Raw genomic sequence first — 21,000 nt, forward strand, 5'->3', positions numbered from 1 at the left:
AAGGTTTACAATACTTGTTTTTCATTACAGAACAATATATCCATATGATATAAAGCTTAGCAAATAAAGAACACAAGCTCACCCGTGATTTCTACATCTCGAAACAAACCACTGCACTTGGTCAATTTTCTCCCAGTCTTTAACCATGTGAATATACTTCACTTCGAACTACTGTCTCTTAAGAAACCTGAAGGTGAAACCCTACAAAAATTCCAACACGTCCCCCAAAGGTATCTCTAGCTTGCCTTAAATATTTGTCTTACTTCAAAGCATCTTTGCAAGAGCGTGGCCCCAAATAATAGGCCTTGAACTTAAAGCTGGGGCCATGTGTTGTTCATAACATACCCAAACTTAAACTTCTTTTCATAGCCTTTAGAAGTCTCACTCCAGCAAAGCCAGCAATCGAGTGTCAAACTCGGAACCTCAGCCAAGTGTCTCCCTGCCCCCAGGGGCTACTCCAGGCTTCACCTGAAACATACAAGGTGTATGGATCAGGTCCCCGGAAACTGGAATGGAAGTGGGCAATCATCCCACATCAGATCCTTTACTAGAAGCAACTTCTTTCTTATTCCATACATCATACCAAACATTCTCCAGCTTCTCACGTCGCCCAACGCATACTTAACGAACTGGGCTTGCTGGAGTAAGAACGAAAAAGGTTCAAGTGTACCTAAGCCTGACCTCACCTCCAGGCCGGCCTGGCGAATGTTGCAAGAAGGCTGGGCTGCCTCTGACGTAACACCTCGTCTCCTTCTTTGATATTCCTGAAAACAAAACCTCTTCCGAAATTTGCCCTGACTTCACGGAGACTGGGACAAATGGATAAACGTTTTTCAAATGTCAGCAGCCAGGCTTTCATATGGAAATTTTACAAGGGAAGAGGTAATGTTGGAAGTGGTGGGATGGAGGAGTGAAAGTTTAAGACTAAAGATGTCTATGAATTCGTGTCTCAGAGGCCATCCCTGGTGCTAGTAATTCTGGGAGGAAAGCCACATACATATTTGCATTTTACTGGGAGTTCCCCAGAGCCACAAGTCTTAACCCCAAGGCAGCACAGCTTGAAAAGCAGGAGTAGGAAGAGTCTGGGGATACTTCAACTTTGTGGTGTCCTTCCAATGGTACTCTCTATCTAGTGATCTATAGCTCAAATTTTTTGGTATCCAGTTAGGGATTATTCCTTTTGCAAAGAGCTTTTACAAGTACAGAGACTCGCATCGAATGGGCCCCTTGAAGCGTTGGGCACTAGCCCTCTTCTGTCGGTTGATAGGGTCTGGGTGGCCCTGTCTAACCATGGCTGGATAAACCTGGATAAAACTAAATCTCGTAGGCGGTCCCATGTGGAGTCCTTAGTATGGTAAACAGATCCAAGCAGACCCACCCCAGAGGACCTCAGAACTCTTCCTACTTCTCGATGGCAGCTTGAAAACCACTCATCCAACCCAATGTCCCAGTTTTACAGATGAGCAAATAGGAAGCCCAAAGAAAGAACATGACGTCCAAGGTCATACAGCTAGTGGCAAAACCAGGATCTGCTCACTTCTGGTGCTTTCTCCCATTCCATTCCGGAGCTGCCAGTGTGACTTTCTATTTTACGCTTAGTACTCATTGGATCACACTGGTCCGGGAGACCATCAAGCCACTTGGACCCCGTGTCTAGGACTTGTGTCACCAGGACCTTCAAGAGCAAGCCAGATTCCTTTTCCACCTCCATCCTTCCAGTCCACGGCCTGATTGGAAATTTAGAATTTAGGATTCAAATTTTTTTTTTTAATTTTTTTTCAACGCTTATTTATTTTTGGGACAGAGAGAGACAGAGCATGAACGGGGGAGGGGCAGAGAGAGAGGGAGACACAGAATCGGAAACAGGCTCCAGGCTCCGAGCCATCAGCCCAGGGCCCGACGCGGGGCTCGAACTCACGGACCGCGAGATCGTGACCTGGCTGAAGTCGGACGCTTAACCGACTGCGCCACCCAGGCGCCCCAGGATTCAAATTTTAAATGGTCCAGAGGAGCTGGGTAAGCAGCCATCAATGAACAGTGAAACTCCATTGTATTTGATCTTCCTCTGGTCCCTCCTGAATTCACAAGCAGAGCCTTGTAATTAATTCCTTTGCCATTGGAAACTGGGAGAGCATCCAGAGGGGTCAGCAGGGCTCTAAGGAGAGCAAGCCTGGGGACACCCTGGGTAGCATTCCTGCAGGGAGCATCTACTGAGCGCCTACTGTTAGTCATACTCTGTGCCTTGCACGGGGGACGCAGAGACTGTGAGTCCCCAGGCCTGGTCGGGAGGGATCTGGGTGGCCCTGTCTAACCATGGCTGGATAAACCTGGATAAAACTGCATCTCGTAGGCGGTCCCATGTGGAGTCCTTGACTCTACCCCAACCTGTCTTGGGAGTTCCATGATTATCTCTGAGCCTCCGAACGAGGAGAAGCACTGACAGAGTCGGGGACAAAAAGCAAATCTACCAGGTCGGTGATTATGAGGTAAGCAGGGCCAGTCCTGGCCACAACCGCACCTCTCCTTCTCCCCTTTGCACCTCCTCCTTCTCTCTCTCCTGCCGCGATGCCCACCGCATCCCACGCCCAACACCTGCCCTTCGTTCCCTCGCACTGTTCCCGCTCTGTCGCAGGGCTCGCAAAGATGTATGCTGTGCTTTTTCCTCGACCTTCTGAACTTCCCCGGGCTCCCATGTGCCCAGAGATACAAACATTCACCTGCTAGGACCGCCAGAACAATGAAATGAGGCAATGAGCAAAAGGTACCTATGGCACAAAACAGTTCTCCGAGTTGTTACCCTTATTACTATTCATTTCTGTTACGGTTGATATCCCTTCCCTTAATGATACTACTTTTCCCTGGGGTATTTGCATTCAATGGGAGCCAAAGGCTTCAAACCAAGAGGAAGAGAGCGGGCAGGGGTCCTTCAGGGCACCCTCAGTATCTCCCCGGGAGTATACCCACGGTGGGGGGTGGGGGGGGGTCTCCCTCCACAGCCCAGCCTCCTGGGCTGACCGCGTCTGCTGCCCCACTGAGGGCCACGTGGCTGTCCTGCTCAGGCACACAGGGCGATCGCCACGCAGCCCGCGGGGACGGGAGCCACAAAACAGATGTTCCCGTGCATCCGCCTTCATCCAGAGAAGTGCTTCCCTTGCGGGCAAATAACTTCGTTTTGCAGGCTTGCCGGAGTCCAGGATAGCCCAAGGTCAAGCTCCCTGGGGCCTCATCTAAAGTTTATAATGAGGCCGGGACTCTGCTGAAGCAAGCCTCAGCATAAAACTGCCTTTCCGCTCGAGGGCAAGGCACCACGACTCAGCATTCTGGTCTACCTCCCCCGGTCTCTGACTTCTCCCTCCTCCTCCTCATCCGCTGCCTGCTGCCTCAGCCAGGGCGCCTGTCATCTCTCTCTCCCCCCAAGTAAACCATAACCAACCAATAATTTACTAAGTGCTTACTACTCTGTGCCGGGCCATCTAGACAAAAGTTTTTGCATGCAATTTCTCGCCAAGCGTCAACACAAGCCACGAGGTGGAAATTATTTGTTGGGAAGTATTTGGAAATTTTTGGAAAATACTTGGAAATATTTGGAAATATTTGTTGTTGGAAATATTTGTTGGGAAATTATTTGTTGGGAAATTATTTGATGGGAAAGTTGAGGATGCCCAGCGAAGGTCACTAACTTGACCAGAACTTCCGCCCTTTCACCCCCACCGCCTCCTTCCCCCTTGCCCTCCCCGCACCTACTCCCACTCTACCATGAGTCCCCCTCTCCTCCAGCCCACCCACCATCCGCTTACAAGAATCCCTTCACCATGTCATTCACACACTGGAAATCCTTCAGAGACTCGCCGTTGGGTCCAAATAAGGTCAAGGTCCCCTCAGTCGGCATCCTAGACTTTTCCCACCCTCACTCCAAGCCGACCGCCCCGTCCCACGATCCGCTCCGTCCCACATGAAGCCGCATGTCATCCAAAAGCAGCTCTCCATCCCTCACACCCACCACCCCTTGCGGAATGTGGTTTCCCCAATCCTCCGCCTGACAAACATCTCTTCACCCTTGAAGACGCAGCCCAAAATGCCACTTGCCCTGTGAAATCTTCCCAAACTGCCTCTGCTCCTTCACTCTGTCTCTCCCTCTGGGGTCTCCCAGCCCTTCCCACTCTTTCCACTAACCTGCTACTGCATCAGATTGCATGCCATTGCTGGTCAGGGCTCAGCACCCCAAATGGGCTGGGAGCTCTCCCGGGGCAGGGGGAGTTTTTCATTCTAGTCCTGGAACCTTCCACGGGGCCTGGACCGGGTGGTCGATTGAACATTTCCTGCATGCTGTATGGAGGAATCATTTATTTATTCGTTCGGCCAGTTGGTTTTTAGTCCGTCGTGGGCTAGTCTGCTGTCAGGGAGCTAATCTTCGACTATGCACAAGGCACCACACTAGGACTAGGGAGGCAGAGAGGAAGAAAAGTCAGACCCCCCGGGAGGAGTCCCAGCTTTGGTCTAATGCTTATATAACCGTGGGCTTTTATTACTTTTTTCTTGACTCCCTTCCCAGAAAACAAATTGAACTGCAGAGCCTGCAAAATACCACCCAATTCCATCCTATTTAATCTGAACACAAGTGCCATCCATTTAACTGCTAACCAAAAAAAAAAAAAAAAACCCTCAATTGTCGGGTCTAAATCACAGCTCATGCAAATAACCAAGGTTAGATGGCTTCCAGCTCCACTGAGATCCTCAATCCATCATGGTGTTAGTTCCCCAAGTTCTACACATCCAATTAACTTTTCTGATTACTCACGGATTAATTAACCAAATTGTGCTGACGAGAAAGCATCGCGGCTTAAGGTGGCTGTCTACCTAAGTAGACCTTATTCCACCATGATGATTAAACACTGGAAGCACCTTGGGGCAAGGATCCCACCTCTGTGACCCCTGCCAAACCAACCGGCTCACGGTGGCCATGGTGGGGGTGGGGGGGGAATCTCCAGAATTGCAGGTGCAAAGAAGCAGAAGACGACGTCATCTGAAAACCTCATTCTGCACAGGACAGAAACGAGTCCCGGAGAAGGGCAATGACACGCCCAAGGCTCTTTAAGGCTGAGCTGGGACCAGCACCCAGGTTGCCTAAACTCGTTTAACGATAGGGTCAACCCCACAGCTACCCATTGTTTATTGCCTGGGTTATCTGCTGACCCGGAACCACGGGGCCAAAGGCTGAGGAGCTGATCGGTATTAGTGGCCTGAGGGACGTAAATCTGAGGTCAGGGCGACCGAAGCAGCGCAAGTCTGAGGGAGCCCACCCTTGCGAGAAAAGTGCAGGGAAGGGATTCTGAATTCTGGACCCCTCTAGGTCTCCAGGCAGTTGCTGACTTGTGAGCCGCAAGCAGAAGCCACTGGGCAAGAGGCTGAGATGCAAGGCAAACGTTTCAGCAGCCTCACAGCACTCTGGAGACACAATGTGGAGTTGAGGACCCACCGAGAGGATGCCGTGGGAAGCGCTCAACGTTGTAGCTGGGACTCCTTGCATTCGCTTCCTGTGGCAACTAATTATCACCAGTGTAATGGCTTTAAACAACCCAAGTTTACGGTCTCAGGGTCCTGGAGGTCAGAAGACTGGCAGGGGTCCCGCTGGGCTCCCATCAAGGTGCCTGGTAGGGCTGCGTTCCCGCTGGAGGCCTTCGGGGAGGAGCTGTGCCCTTGCTTTTGCCAGTTTCCAGAAGCTGCTCACATTCCTTGACATGGGGCCCTTTCCCCACCTCCGACACCAGCAACCGCAGGTCGAGTCCCTCTCGTTGAGCATCACTCTGTGCTCCTGCCTCCCTTTTCCACTGTTAAGGGCCCTTGTGATTCTGCTGGGACCACCCAGAAAATCCAGGATAATCTATTTTAAGGTCAGCTGATTAGCAACGTCAACTCCATCTGTCCCTTTCTTTCCCCTTTGCCATGGAAACTAACAGATTCGTGGATTCCCAGCATCAGGATGCGGACGTCTTGGGAGGGGGGCTTTATTCTGCCAACACACCCTAGAAGTAGTGAAACCGAAACACAGTTCTGAATCACCTCAATCCAAACATGATTAAGGCAACATGCCCCCAGGATAACAGCCAGCCAGAGCAAAAATAAATCCTCTCCGGAGAAAAGTCAGCATCCTCCAGAGCTTCCATAACCTCTCCTATAAAATGTCCAGCGCTTGTGGGGCACCTGGGTGGCTCAGTCGGTTGAGGGTCCCACTTCGGTTCAGGTCATGATGGCGCGCGGTCGTGGGTTCGAGCCCCGCATCGGGCTGTGTGCCGACAGCTCAGAGCCTGGAGCCCACTCCGGGTTCTGCGCGCCCCCCTCTCTCTCTCTCTGTCCCTCCCCCGCTCGCGCTCTGCTTCTCTCCCTCAAAAATAAACGTTAAAAAAAAATTTTTTTTAATGTCCAACACTTGAGATCACCAAATATGTCAACACACAGGACCAGATGACCCCTTGGTTTCTTTCTGCTCCCCCACTAGAATGTGAGCCCCCTGAGAACGAGGGCTACGACAAGTGTGTAATACCCAGGCCTCACCCCAGGCTGTGATGTATAACAGCAGCCCTGCAAATACGTAGTCAGTGACTGGCCAGATGCCCACCACGACTGCACCGCAGTGGAAAACACAGTGGCCCTGGGCAGGGACTTCGGAAGCCAACTTGAAACTCTCGGAAATCCTGCCGCACCTGCAAAAAGGCTACAGCTGCCAGGGCCAGCTTCCCACAGGCCAACCTGAATGATAATAACAACAACAACAGTAACAAGAAGGAATGAAGAAAACCAAGCAGCCGATGCCGCGGGCAGCTCACGACCGCCCATCACTGGGACTGAGCAGAGAGCAGACCAGCTGCGCTAGACTCCCACCTGACGTCCTCCGGTGACAGCTGGTCACATCTCCAATCCCCTCCTACCTCTTACTTATTTTGAGAGTCTTCCTTTTTTTTTTTTTTTTTTAACGTTTATTTATTTTTGAGACAGAGAGAGAGACAGAGCATGAACGGGGGAGGGGCAGAGAAAGAGGGAGACACAGAATGGGAAGCAGGCTCCAGGCTCCGAGCCGTCAGCCCAGAGCCCGACACGGGGCTCAAACTCACAGACTGTGAGATCATGACCTGAGCCGAAGTCGGACGCTTAACCGACCAAGCCACCCAGGCGCCCCTTCCTTTTTTGTTTTGTTTTTTTTTAAGTTTATCTATTTATTTTGAGAGAGCGACAGAGAGAGCAAGTGGGGGAGGGGCAGAGAGAGAGAGAGAGAGAGAATCCCAAGCGGCTTCCGCGCTGTCAGCCCCCAGCCAGATGCGGGCCTGGAACGCACGAACCGCAAGATCATGACCTGAGCTGAAACCGAGAGTCGGTGGCTTAACCGACTGAGCCCCCCCAGGTGCCCCTATTTTGAAATGTTTCTTAATGTTCCTAGGAGACTTAACCCTTCCAAGATACCTTCCAGGAAAATGGCTGAGAAACAAGAGACGTGGGAGCGTTAAGGCAGAGCTGGGGCACTGTTATCTATTGTGTGCCAGACATTGTGCTAGGCGCTTGACGTGGGTTGTTTATTCTCTAAAATGCCGCTTTGCCAAGAGACTGCAGCGCAGGGAGGTTAATTACTTGAGTCAAGCCTACCCGGGCAGGAAGCAAGCAGAGCCACTGGCCACGGTGACACAAAACGCCTGTGTGGCTTCCCTTCCCATGAAGGGAAGTCTGCCTTCCCTTCATTCGCTAGTGTGAGCAACTGGTATAGTTGAACCTCCCAGCCACTCAGAAAGCGAGCATGGAAAGAAAAAGAAGGTGTCTTGTTGAAAGCGGGTGGCCAAGCGGCTCTTCCCCCTTCTCTGCCATCCTGGTACCTAATGGTGCCCCCCGCGGCAATATTTCCAGAACATTCCAGTCCTACAGCAGGACTCCGGGGTAATGGGCCACATGATGCGGTGAGACTTTTCATGCGAAACAGGCGGAGGTGAAGAGTACTGTCAAAGGGCAGACCGGCAGCTTCTTTTCTCTAAAACGTGCAGGGTTTGTGCAAAAAGAGGGTTCTCGGTCACTCACGTGTCCTTCAGATTATTCCTGCCAGTATCACCCACTCCCTGGAGCCATCTTCACGCACAGACCGCACCCAAGTATTGGATGGTATCTCCCTATGATCAAGTTGCATTTGGGGGACACTGAGGTTCCTTTCTAGCGCCTCATCAAGAAAAGAGCCCTGAGATCAGCCTGCGTGCCCTTGGCTTTGGGTGATCAGGTTGCCAAGGCAACAGCAGCCGCTTCTGACGTCACTGAGGGAAGGCAGGCTCCGCTGGAAGGTGGGCCCTCCCCTTCCGGATCTCCTTTGTCAGACTTCTTTAATTCCCTGAGCTTCTCCAGAGTTCCCAGCGCCACCCGCCCAACCCCACGCAGCTCAGCAAACACAGGAAGAGAAGAAACTGCCTTTATTGGAAGTCCTTCTCTCCCTGGTCACCCTCTAGCCAAAATCATCAAAAAAAAAAAAAAAAAAAAAACCAAAAAACGGGAGGGAGAAGGGGGAGTGAGGTCCTGAATGGTTCCCAGGCAAATTTGCCTGTGACTCTGCCTGGAGATTTGGGGAAAAACGAGATGGGCTGCGGAGAGAGGCTAGGGAGGGGTCCGTGCCCAGCACATGGAGCAGGAACAGAGGTAAATCTGATCAAAGAAAGGGTGAAGCTCTTCACTCCACACCCGTTCCTACCTGAAGCATTAATAAAGGTCACCTTTGGGCAGAGCCTCTTGCTTGATAAAGTATAAGGACTTCTGCCCACAGGAACAGAAGGGTAACTAGGCGGCAGGAGTGCAAGCTTGTTCCCAGCTCAGTCCCATGGCAGACATAGCCCACTGCCCACCACGGTCCAGGGCTCCTTTTCCATGGTGTAAAAGCTGTGTTTGAGGAACAGCTACCCAGCCAAGGGTGTATTTCCAAGGGAATCCTGCCTCTAGGCCCCATGTTCCTGCCAACAGAAGGTGAGCGAAAGTGAGGCGACGCATTTACAAGTCAAAATGAGGCCGTCTAGGGGGCGCCTGGGTGGCTCAGTGGGTTAAGCATCCCACTCTTGATTTCGGCTCAGGTCACGATCTTGTGGTCTGATTCCCTCTCTCTTTGACCCCTCTCTTGCTCGTGCTCTCTCTCTCTCTCTCTCTCTCTCAAAAATAAATAAATGGCAAAGGAGAGGGAGAGAAGGAGCCTGGGTCCCTAAATTACCACCCCGCACACAGTCATCAGACTGCTTGGTGAGTCAGAAATAAAAATCTCCTGGGTTAGGCAGCTGGGATTTCAGAGTGTCTCTGCCGGAGCAGCCAGCATGAACTCCTACAGCTTTATCACCAGCAGGGTTTAGGCCAATGCGACAAGGCCCTGGCCCCGGGGCTCTCAGGCTCTGAGGGGCCAGCACAACTGTGTCCAGAATGAAAAGCCGCCAAACCAAAGCTAAACACAAAACCTGCTCTAACTGGAGGGAGGACACGTTCCAGCAAAAATCCCTCAATGGGGCTGTTTTTGTCTCCAGGACCCAGGAGGGGTCACTGGGCAAGAAGCAGGAGCGGGCGGTAGGCGGAGGCAGGGGAGACGAGGCCGACGACACCAAGGCCTCTGCTCAGCCCTTGAGCGTGGCTGTGTCCTTCGAGCAGCAGCACCACGGGCCCCTGACGTGGATGCCATCAGGGCAACAGCCAGGAGTGGGAGCCACGGTCAGGACTGCCGTGGACGGGCCAGTGCACAGTCCCACCGCCGAGGGTGTGAGTGGGGCCAAAGTGAAGCCGGCCCTTGTCTTACATCCTGGCTCAGAGCTGGGTTCACCTGAGAGGAAGGTATCTGGTTTGTAAATGTGCGTGTAGGTGACACCCGGGACCCCCCTGGCTCCCGTGGGGGTACCGCGCACGAAGGCTGTGGCCCCGACCCCTGCGATCCTCGTCCGGCCAGGCCACAAAGTTCCCGCCTCCAAACCAGCGTCAACACTCAGTCACGTTGAAGAAAGCAAAACTCCGAGAACCAAAATGAAATTGGACAGCTGCCCACACGGCTGAAAGAAAAATTCGCTGTCCCCCTCCTCCCTTCCTAGCCTTCTCCCCCGCCCCCCACCCAGCCCAGAATCTGATCCGGGTGCCAAATCCGCTCCCCCGGGGAGGTACAAAACCGACGCGACCTTTTCCGGAGGGTAATTGTGGTCCCTCTATTAAATACTTCCATATTCAAGCCCTTTGACCTTGCGAATCCACTTCTAGGATTGAATCAACAGAAATGCACCCCCTCTCGGAAACTGCCAGAGAAATCTCTACAAAGACATTCAGTAGCTGCCAAGATACACATTTTCGCTCCGTTTTGCCTGGGAACTTTTGTCACTCGTTCCCTTGTATGAGAAACATTATGCATCGTTGAAGATTCAGGATGTCGTCTGACCACGTAAAGGAGCCACCACCTGGTACTTTACCATTTGTTTTGAAACTGATCTCCACCACCCGACGGGAGTCCCTTGAGGGCAGGGGCCGCATCCTAGCCCCTGCTCCTTTTCAGACCTGCCCGCTTGCCCCCTTTAGCACAATATTCTAGACGCAGAGCCGCTGGAGGGCCGCCTCACTCTCGGCTGTGTCCTTATTCCCCACTTCATGCAGGCGCTGCTTTAGGCAGGGAAACGGAGAGGTTCGGGAGAAGGTAGAAGGAGGAGAGAGCACGGCTGGGCATTTACGTTTTAAGGTGAAATAAGTCAGAGTTTTTAGCGTGTTGTCCATACCTTGAACCCCCTGCAATTACAGGCAGCCGTTTTCTGGGGAGACGGGGAGGGGCTTTCGTGACCTTCTCAAAGAACTCATGTCCGTGACACTAAAAAAAAAAAAAAAAAAAAAAAGTGGTTACGAATCCCTGGATCCGGGAGTTTCAACTCCGTAAAGGGTATGTTGAGACAGCTTCTGAGAAAGCAGGGGAGAAGGCCAGCCAACATCATAAAAAGAGTACAAGAAGCTCCAACATCAACCGTCCCACTGGTGTGCCGATCTTCCTCTTGCAAGCCCTGAAGACGGTGTTTCAAAGCACCACAGTCCCCGGCCCCCCAAGCTCCTAAACCTACCTCCGCGTTGCTGTCTGTCCTAACGAAGCGTGAAGACGTATGTTCTGACTCCTTAAAAAACTAAGAAGGAACAAAAGAATCTCAGAGAGGAAGACGCTCAACGTTCCAAACATCACCTACGAGACAAAATACAACAGGGTGTCCCTACCACCGTTGGCCTTGAGAGTGCGATTACTAGTCAAAGACTTTGGGGCAGGCAGTCGAAAGCAGTTGATTTTCTGTGACCGTGCGTTTCATTAGTGCTGAGCTCGGCACCCTTTGGGGAGTGAGTGAGGCGTGAGGATCGTAGGTTTCCCAACCCCTCAGGACGCTGGCGGCTCCCCATCTACCACGACCACTATTGTTTGGCCCAAACAGAAATCAACTTAGCCTCAAGTTACTTGCTTTCAAAGAGCTCTGCTGTTCCCCGGTGCCATTACCTTTCAAGGTATCTTGGGTCTTCCTGATGCTTTGTGATCGACCAGAGTTAGATTTTGCAGCAAGAGATGTTCAGACATTTGCCACACTGTGCACGCGTGGTAAATTAACTACCGGGTTCCCGATCATTTTCCACTACGATGCTTTATGTAAACTGTGGAGCGTCTGGCCTCCCTCCACCCCTTACCCTTCTACCATCTCATTAGCTCCAGTCCTTTCCTTTAACCCGCAGGTTAACAAATAGCTGTGCCTGAGGTCGCCTGGCATCTCACCAACACCATTTACTGGCACTTACCTGCCTGCCTCATCACACTGCCCTGCGTGCTATGAAAAGCAAATGATAAGATGCAGTATTTGGTCTCAAGATACCTACCGATCAAGCAGAGGAAAACCTGTCCTGACAGCAAAAAGCATCCTAGCATGGGACAGCAGGAAGAGAGAGAACCTGGGGGGCCCGGAGGCTTAGTTGAGAAATGACATTTAGTTTCACGTTCGTTCGGTGAGTGACACAAAACAGTCATTGAAGAGGGGCGCCTGGGTGGCTCAGGCTGTTAAGCGGCTGACTCCGGCTCAGGTTATGATGTTGCGGTTCGTGAGTTCAAGCCCAGCATCGAGCTCTCTACTGTCCGGGCAGAGCCTGCTTCGGACCCTCTGTCCCCCTCTCTCTCTGCCCCTCTTCCACTCGGTCTCTCTCTCTCTCTTTCAAAAATAAACATTAAAAAAACAGTCATTGAAGAATAAGTAAACACACACACACGATATTTGCACTTTGTAACACATTAAGACTGCTTTTAAGATCAAGCACCGCTGTGTAGGACTTGGGAACTGGCCAAAGCCTAGGTCACTAGATATGATCATGAACTGTGGGTCAAAAGACTGGGGTTCTATTTCCCCGTAAGGTCAGGAACACAAGGATGCCCACTCTCACCACTGTTATTCAACATAGTGTTGGAAGTCCTAGTCTCAGCAGACAACACAAAGAAATAAAAGGCACCCAAATCAGCCATGTCGCTCTTCACAAACATGACACTCTGGGTGGAAAACCCAAAGACTCCACCAAAAACCTGCTAGAACTGATGCATGAATTCAACAAAGTCGCAGAACTTTGTTGTCGCCCAGCCAGAGATTCTCGGCGACACCTACCCCCAAGCATAGGCCCACCTGCTCATTTCACACTTCTGTCAAAGCCCCCATCAGTGTCCCCTTGCCGGAGTCCGAAAGCCTGAGGTCAGCTTAGAGTCCTTCACGCCTCCCCCCACTGCCGTATTCGTTCGGGGAACACGGCCTTGACCTCCAGCAGCCAAATGGTCTCTGCACCCGTCCCCTCAGTGCCAGGCCTCCTGCCACCACCCAGTTCACTCACCTCCTCTGCCCTGAACCACAGATACCCTCCTAACTTGGTCTTCAAACCACCCATCTTCCTGCTCCAATGCGTCCTGGGTGGTGTTGGTTAATTGTCTACAACGCTGTCCTCAACACATCACTTCTTGCCCCCAAACCTTCACTGACATCATCCTGCTTACTGAGTCAAGCCCACACTGCTCCCAGGCAGGGCAGTACCCCGCCCGCCCCCCCCCCCCCATGTAGGCAACACTCAGTAGGATCAAAATCCTCATTGTTTACAGCTAACCCACCAGTGAGGTAGGGGGAAACCATTTCTCCAAGCCTGTTTCCACATCCGTTAAATGGTGATGTTAACAGGACCTAGTGAACAGAGCTGTTGTGAATACTAAGTCCAATATATACTAAGCACAATACATATACAAGTGCTTAACCCTCAGTAAATGTGAGTGGTGATAATGGTGATGATGAAGGTGAACACGATCTCCACCCCCCCAAAACAACCCCTCAAATGGCTGCGGCTCCACTCTGGCTCACGATTATTCCTTCTCGTGTTCGCTTCCAACCCAGGTCCCTTAGCTGCCACGCCCAATGAATGCATTTTAGCTCACGTCTGTGTTTCAGTTCCCTTTTAACTTCTCCCAAATTGCCTTCTCTAGCCCTCAGGGAATGGAATCTCCCAGGACTCATTGATCAAAGTGAAGTAATGAAGAGTCCAGCCCACTTATCTCAACACCCTGACCTGACGCTTGCCCGCTTGTCAAAATCATCCAAATCAAAGTTTTACTAAAGTAGCAGAGGGGCACCTGGGGGGCTCAGACGGTTGAGCATCCAACTGTGGCTCAGGTCATGATCTCGTGGTTTGTGGGTTCGAGCCCCGCATCGAGGTCTGCGCTGACAGCTCAGAGCCTGGGGCCTGCTTCGGATTCTGTGTCTCCCTCTGTCTCTCTCCCTGCCTGTCCCCCATTTGTGCTCTCTCTCTCTCTCTGAAAAAATAAACTTAAAAAAATTTTAATAAATAAAGAGTATGAAATGTGAACTTAGATATTGGATAAAAGCCCAGCTCTTCCTGGTTTGAGCTCTGCTCCGATGGGGTCCTGGATGTGAATTAAGTAACAGAAGTCCACATCTGAATAACATGCTTACCAGGCGTCACTGAGTCTGTTTCCTCATCTGTAAAATGGAGATAATGATATCCACTGTGTAGGCTGCTGTAAGAATTAAACGGCACCGTCCGTAAAGGACCCGGCATAGGGCCCGACTCCAGGCCCAGAATGAAGACCTTCCTTCTATACTCCTTACCCACTCTAACCAATGTGGCTAAGAATACCTCTTACTGGAGGGTGGGCTCTACTTTCAAACATGTATATGTTTTCCAGAATGCATCACTGTGAGAATCAAATTGAGAGTGATAAGAAGGTGGGGCGCCTGGGTGGCTCAGTTGGTTAAGCGTCTGACTTTCGCTCAGGTCATGATCCCGCGGTTCGTGAGTTCGAGCCCTGCATCGGGCTCTGTGCTAATGGCTCAGAGCCTGGAGCCTGCTTCTGATTCTGTGTCTCCCTCTCTCTCTCTCTCTCTCTCTCTCTCTCTGCCCCTTCCTCACTCACACTCTCTCTCTCTCTCTCAAAAATAAACACTTAAAAAAAACATTTATTAAAAAAAGTGATGATAAAGCATGACAACTGTATTCGTTGGCTGGAGCTACTATAACAAAATATGATGGACTGAGAACTTAGACATTTATTTCTCACAGTTCTGGAAGCTGGGAAGTCCAAGGTCAGGGTGCTGGCAGACAGGCTAATTCTGAGGCCTCCTCTCTTGGCTTGCAGGCAGCCGCCTCCTCACCGGGCGCTCACGTGAGCTTTCCTCAGCACACGCTCACGGAAAGCGAGCAGGCCCTCTGGTGACTCTTTTACCAGGGCACTCATCCCAATCAGACCAGGGCCCCATCTTTACAACCTCGTCTAACCCTAATTACCTCCCCAGAGCCCCTTCACATGCCATCACTTTGGGGGTTAGAGCTTCAACATATTAATCTGGGGGGGGGCCCCCGCTGCACAACATTCAGTCCCTTAACGACATTATTCACCACTGCCCTTATTCATTATTATGGGATCACCAGTCTGCCTTCTAAGTCTCCACGGCTATGCAGGGAAGACTTCCAACGGTCCTGTCAGCCACCACACGGCATTGGCCAGTTTTCTTCTCTCCTGCTCCAGCCCTGAGGTCTCTGTAATTCCCAAAAGTTCTGCCAAGGCATTCAATCTCCACAGAGTCCCTGGAAAAGGCCCTCAGCCATAGCCAGAGCCACTGTTCCCTGTTACTGCTTCCTCTGAGTCCACTGAGCCCCAAGAAGCTGCCGGAGCCAGGGCCACAGATGTGGTCAATGAAGGCCTGCCACCCGTGGCAGCCACGGGCCGCAGTTGTCCTGACCCCAAAAAGCAGCAGAGGCACCCCCCCCGCCCCCGCCTTTGGGCTGACCGTGTCACAGATTCCAGACAAAAAGCTTTCCTCCTCCTTCCCAGGATGCAAGCATGTTTCGCAGGGTCTTCTGTTCATCGCACAGAGCATGGCATGGAATAATGCTCGATAAATGTCATTTCACTGGTGGTGGCGTGAAATACAGCGAGTCCTACAGGATGAATGCTGTACTCAAAACCGACCCTATCTCTAGCTCCAAGGCAGTATTGATCAGTGAAGCTTGTGGGCCTCAGTTCTCTCTCTCCCGAGCAAGATAAGCTGCTTCCTCAAAGCCGAGCTTCCTTCCAGCACGCTGCAAGATGGGTCACACCCCTTGGTGTGCCAGGAGATATCATTCCCTCAAGGTCTCCAGGGTTGCTGGGCCGGGCCTGGGGGCCAAGAGTCATAGGCCGGACCCCTCCTGTGATCAATAGCTCCCACAGTTAACCCCCGTGTGCCACCTGATCACCACCATTCTCTACGTGCAGGACAGTCATACTCATTGCTGTCCAGCACGAACTGGAGAAAGTTGGGAAGCACTTCCTCATGCTGAAGGAGCCCCAGCAGGCCTTCCCTCGTTCTGTCACGCGTGCACCCTAGGACAAGCCCAACTTGGGTTCCAGATGCCCTCTCCCACCAAAAATTGTGAGTGAAATATCATTTGCCTCTGTATCCTCATTTCTACACGTACGTTGGTTCTCACTTTTCTTTTCCTTCCTTCACATATCTCTCAGTCTTGCTTGACCTCTTCATTCTTTCCTTTGATAACCCGATCTCATCCCCTCACTATACCTCCTCCAGCCATCCTTCCTGCTGCGCCGTCACCATCCATGGGTCTTCGTGGGTCTTCTAGAACAGTAATTTATTCCCTAACAATTGTCTGGATGGAATTCCCAAAAACTGAGCCCAAAGAGGAAGAACACCAAGATACCTTTGTATTTGAGGGCAATTTTCTAGTAGAAACCACATCCTACGAACAACTCTGTGTGTACAGATTTGAGACTCTAGATTAATAACACAATTCCCTGACAGGCACCGTCTATGAAAACTCACACACACACATGCACACACACATACACAACTCACACAAGAATTAATAGACAAACTGAACAGGCTTATATCTATTAAATAAGTTGAATCAATAGCTAATAACCTTCTAAAATAGAAAGTACCAGGCCTATTGAGTTCATTGGTGAATTCTACCAAATATTTAAATTCTCTACAATCTCTTTTAGCAAACAAAGCAGAAGTGTTTCTTTCTAATTAATTTGATGAGGCTGATATTACCCTAATACGGAAGCCAGACAAAGGCATTACAAGAAAACTACAAGCCAATACTTCTCATAAACAAAGATGAAAAATCCTCAACAAAATACTAGCAAAGCAAACCCAACAACGTATAAAAAGAATTATACTGGGGCGCCTGGGTGGCTCAGTCGGTGAAGCATCCAACTCCGGCTCAGATCATGATCTCACAGTCTGTGAGTTCGAGCCCTGTGTTGGGCTCCGTGCTGATGGCTCAGAACTTGAAGTCTGCTTCAGATTCGGTGTCTCCCTCTCTCTCTGCCCCTTTCGTGCCCACACTCTGTCACTCAAAAATAAATAAACATTAAAATAAAATAAAATAAAATAAAATAAAATAAAATAAAATAAAAAGAATTGTATACCATGACCCAGTGGAACTTATTCCAGGTATGTAAGTCTGGTTCAACATTTGAAAATCAGTTAACGTAACCCATCACATCAACAGGCTAAAAAAGAAGAATGACATGATTATATCAATAGACGCAGAAAAAACATTTGACAAAATCCAACATCCATTCATATGTCATCAGGAAAATGCAAATTAAAATAACAATGAGGGGAGCCTGGGTGGCTCAGTAGGTTAAGATTCCAACTCCTGATTTCAGTCCAGCTCATGATCTCACAGTTCACGATGTCGGGCTCTGCACTGACAGTGTGGAGCCTGCTTGGGATTCTCTCTCTCTCTCTCTCTCTCTCTCACTGTCTCTGCCATTCCCCTGCACACGTTCTCTCTCTCTCTCTCTCTCTCTCTCTCTCTCAAAATAAACAATAAACTTTAAAAAATAAAATAAAACTTGGACAGAACCAAGGTGCCCTTCGGTAGGCGAATGGATTAACAAACTGTGGTCCATCCAGACGATGGAATGTTATTCAATGATAAAAAGAAATGAGCTATCAAGCCATGAAAAGACATAGAGGAACTATAGGCTATTATTTGGCAAAAGAAGCCAACCTGAAAAGGCTATCTACTGTACAATTCCAATTGCATGATGTTCTGGAAAAGGCAGAACAATAGAGAAGAGACCGTCAAAGTGCAATGGTTTCCAAGGACTGGGAGAAAGAAGGACAAATCAATAGAACACGGAAGATTTTGAAGGCGGCAAAAATACTCCATATGGTAATGATGGGTACATGTCATTCCACATTTGTCCAAACCCACAGAATGTACCAATACCAATGTACCAATACCAAACACTAATGTAAACTATGTCAGTGTAAATTCATCAATTATACAATAAACTCACCGCTCTGGTGGAGGCTGTGCATATGTGGGAGCAGGAGGTACATAGGAAATATCTGTACCTTCTTAATTTTGCTGTGAACCTAAAACTGCTCCAAAAAAGTGTCTGTAAAAAAAATCATGCTGCAGGGGCGCCTGGGTGGTTCAGTCAGTTGAGCATCCAACTTCAGCCCAGGTCACGATCTCATGGTTCATGAGTTCAGTCCCCGCATCAGGCTCTGTGCTGACAGCTCGGAGGCTGGGACCTGCTTCGGATTCTGTGTCTCACTCTCTCTCTCTCTGCCCCTTTCCTGTTCGCACTCTGTCTCTCTCGCTCTCAAAAATATATAAACATTAAAAACTTTTTTTTTTTTTTTTTGCAGCTGAGGTCAAAGAGGTTGTTGCCTGTTTTGTCCTCTAGGGTTTTGATAGTTTCCTGTCTCACATGTAGGTCTTTCATCCATTTTGAGTTATTTTTGTGTCTGGTATAAGAACCTGGTCTAGTTTCATTCTTCTGCACGTTGCTGTCCAGTTCTCCCCCACCATTTGCTAAAGAAGGCTGTCTTTTTTCCATTGGATACTCTTTCCTGCTTTGTCAAAGATTAGTTGGCCATACATCTGTGGGTCCAATTCTGGGCTCTCTATTCCATCGGTCTATGTGTCTGTTTTTGTGTCAATACCGTACTGTCTTGATGATTACAGCTTCGTAGGGGAGGCTCTGGCACTGGAGGGTATTATGCTAAGTGCAATGAGTCAGAGAAAAGGCAGATACCGTACGTTTTCACTCATAATGTGGGGCTTGAGAAACTTAACAGGAGACCATGGGGGAAGGGAAGGGGGAAAAAGTAGTTACAAACAGAGAGGGAGGGAGGAAAACCATAAAAGACTCTTAAGGACAGAGAACAAATGGATCGTTAATGGGGGGGCCGGGGGAGAGGGGAAAATGGGTGATGGGCATGGAGGAGGGCACTTGTTGGGATGAGCACTGGGTGTTGTATGGAAGGAATCTACCCCCAAAACCAAGAGCACACTGTATACACTTTGTTAGCCAATGTGAGAGTAAATTATAGTTAAAATAAACAAATAAACCATTTTAATAACTTTGTAAAATGTCTTAATCATGCTGTAAAATCAAAATGTTGTTCAGTTGATATTTTTAAGCAAATGAACACATTAGTCGGCATCCACGGTCAAGTGCTGTGGCACTTGAGGAGGAAGGCGGTGAACGGGTCTACAGTTGGCCACACAGTGGTACTCCAGGTAGCTCACCTACATTCAAGTTCACTGTCAATCACGCTTGTCCCAGTTGCAAGTAGGCGACGGTTTCCCTGGACACCTGGGTTACTACCCTAATTTTAACCTTCCTGAGTCCACTCCCCTCAATTCTCATTAAACCGTGGCCCTAAGAATCCACACTACCTATCACAACCACCTTGCGGAAGGAAAGAGGAGGATGCTCCCTCTCACAAGAGAAGAGGGTTGCTTCCTTCGACACAGGCATCTGCTACCTAGGATTCGCCGATATGGAAAAATGGATTTACGCGCCCTCGAAAAGAAACTGAAGAGGATTTCCCGGTAGGCTGTAGGGTTCGATGCCCGATCCTATCCAAAGCAAAAAGCCGAACACAGACCCAAACTCAGATCCCACCATCCACGGATGGAGCTGGCCGGTCAGCCTGTCTCAAGTCTTCCCCCTCCTTGACTCACACATCTAGCCGGTCCCCTAGTCTGTTGTTCAAGGATCCCGGCTATGCCTGCGTCCCAACCCCAGAGACCCTCACCTTCCTGAAGTCAGGCAATTGCCTGCAGGGCCCCAGGCCTGTCCTGCCTGCCCCACCCTGCCCTGGCAAAACCCACTCTACACGATTCAAAATAACAAGCATTCACTGAGCACCTATTATGTGCCAGGCCCTGAGCATTCGGATACGGCAATGTAGGATTAGATCCAAGGGTCCTCCTTCCAAATCAGGACTCTCTGTTTTCGTGATCCACCAGAATCCCATGGATCTTTATTTCAAAGGTGAAAATGGTAATAATAATGCCTAAAAGTTATACAGAATTTAGGATGTGTAAGGCACCATTCCAAGCATTTTGCCTACACTGACTCATCCAATCCCCATAACACCCCTGTGAGGTACTGTTCGTATTTAACAAATGGCAAACTGAGGCGGAGAGATGGCCTAGGGAGGCTACCCGCCAGTAAGTGGCAAAGGAGATGTAGCACAAGCAGCCTGGCTCTGGAGTCAAGGTCTGGACTATCGGGCCAAGAGCCGGTGGGGTCAGTAGAAATGGAAACAACATTCAATGCAATATGTATTAATTTCACACTGGGTGCTCAGACCAAGGAGTCAGAGATGAAGGTAAGTGCCTCCAAGAGGGGGCTTCCTTTCTCCACCTCCCTTTCAAAGACAAGGTCAGCCCCGCCCAAACACACGTCCAACACAGATGATATCCTAGCAGACGGAGCCTCCCGCCTCTAAATCCACTCTACGTATGCCAGATAATGCACATAAAATGCTTTATTGGCGTGCGGGAGTCCTTCATATCCCCCAAGGTCTCCCTTAGGCTTTTATTACCTTCATCCTATACATGTGGAAGCTGAGCTCTTGGCCCTTGTATCGAGTTCTTGGGGAACCGTTGGCCAGGCTGTGAGCGCCTTGACACTGAGAATACCTTTCATTTTTCTGCCCCCCCCCCACCAGCCCTCCAGCAGGCACTCAGAAAACAGCCGTGACACTGCACTACATCAACAAGCCAGCGGGGTGCTCCGAGCACCCCGACACCTGATAATATCCAGCAGGGATCTTGCCGTCGGTGTCCTCTCCCGTTCGTGTTCACACAATAAAAATTGACCTGAACATCACGTTTTATCAGCGGCCACTACCAGAGCTTTGCATGCGAGGATTGGTTAGAAACCTCACTCTCACCACATCTCCCAGGGAACGGAACCAAAAACACTCCTCCAGGGTGAGGGGGTGCACACACAGGCATTGAGGACCCCTGCCCCGGCCAGGTCTCCTCCCGGGGAGGTGAGCTTTCCGTGTGGGCACCTGGAAATAGAACCCACACGCTCTCTGCTCCTTGTTGCCCTGGAGCCTTGACAGCTGTCAGCTGTTCGGACATAGCCTGACAATAACGAGCTGTAATGCCTCTTCAGGGTCTTGCTAAGTCATCAGATCC

General features: G+C 50.2%; 1 long non-coding RNA gene across 1 annotated transcript in view; it reads right to left on the minus strand.

The window, feature by feature from the left end:
• LOC121015063 (uncharacterized) overlaps positions 1–21,000 on the minus strand; it is a 36,036-nt gene that overhangs the window by 5,575 nt on the left and 9,461 nt on the right. The window contains exon 2 of the long non-coding RNA XR_005783593.1: positions 10,746–10,834. This is a non-coding gene — a long non-coding RNA (uncharacterized LOC121015063). The remainder of the gene's footprint in view (positions 1–10,745; positions 10,835–21,000) is intronic.

This window comes from Herpailurus yagouaroundi, unplaced genomic scaffold (assembly GCF_014898765.1).
Source record: "Herpailurus yagouaroundi ecotype Mexico unplaced genomic scaffold, PumYag 205, whole genome shotgun sequence".
NCBI lineage: Eukaryota > Metazoa > Chordata > Mammalia > Carnivora > Felidae > Herpailurus > Herpailurus yagouaroundi.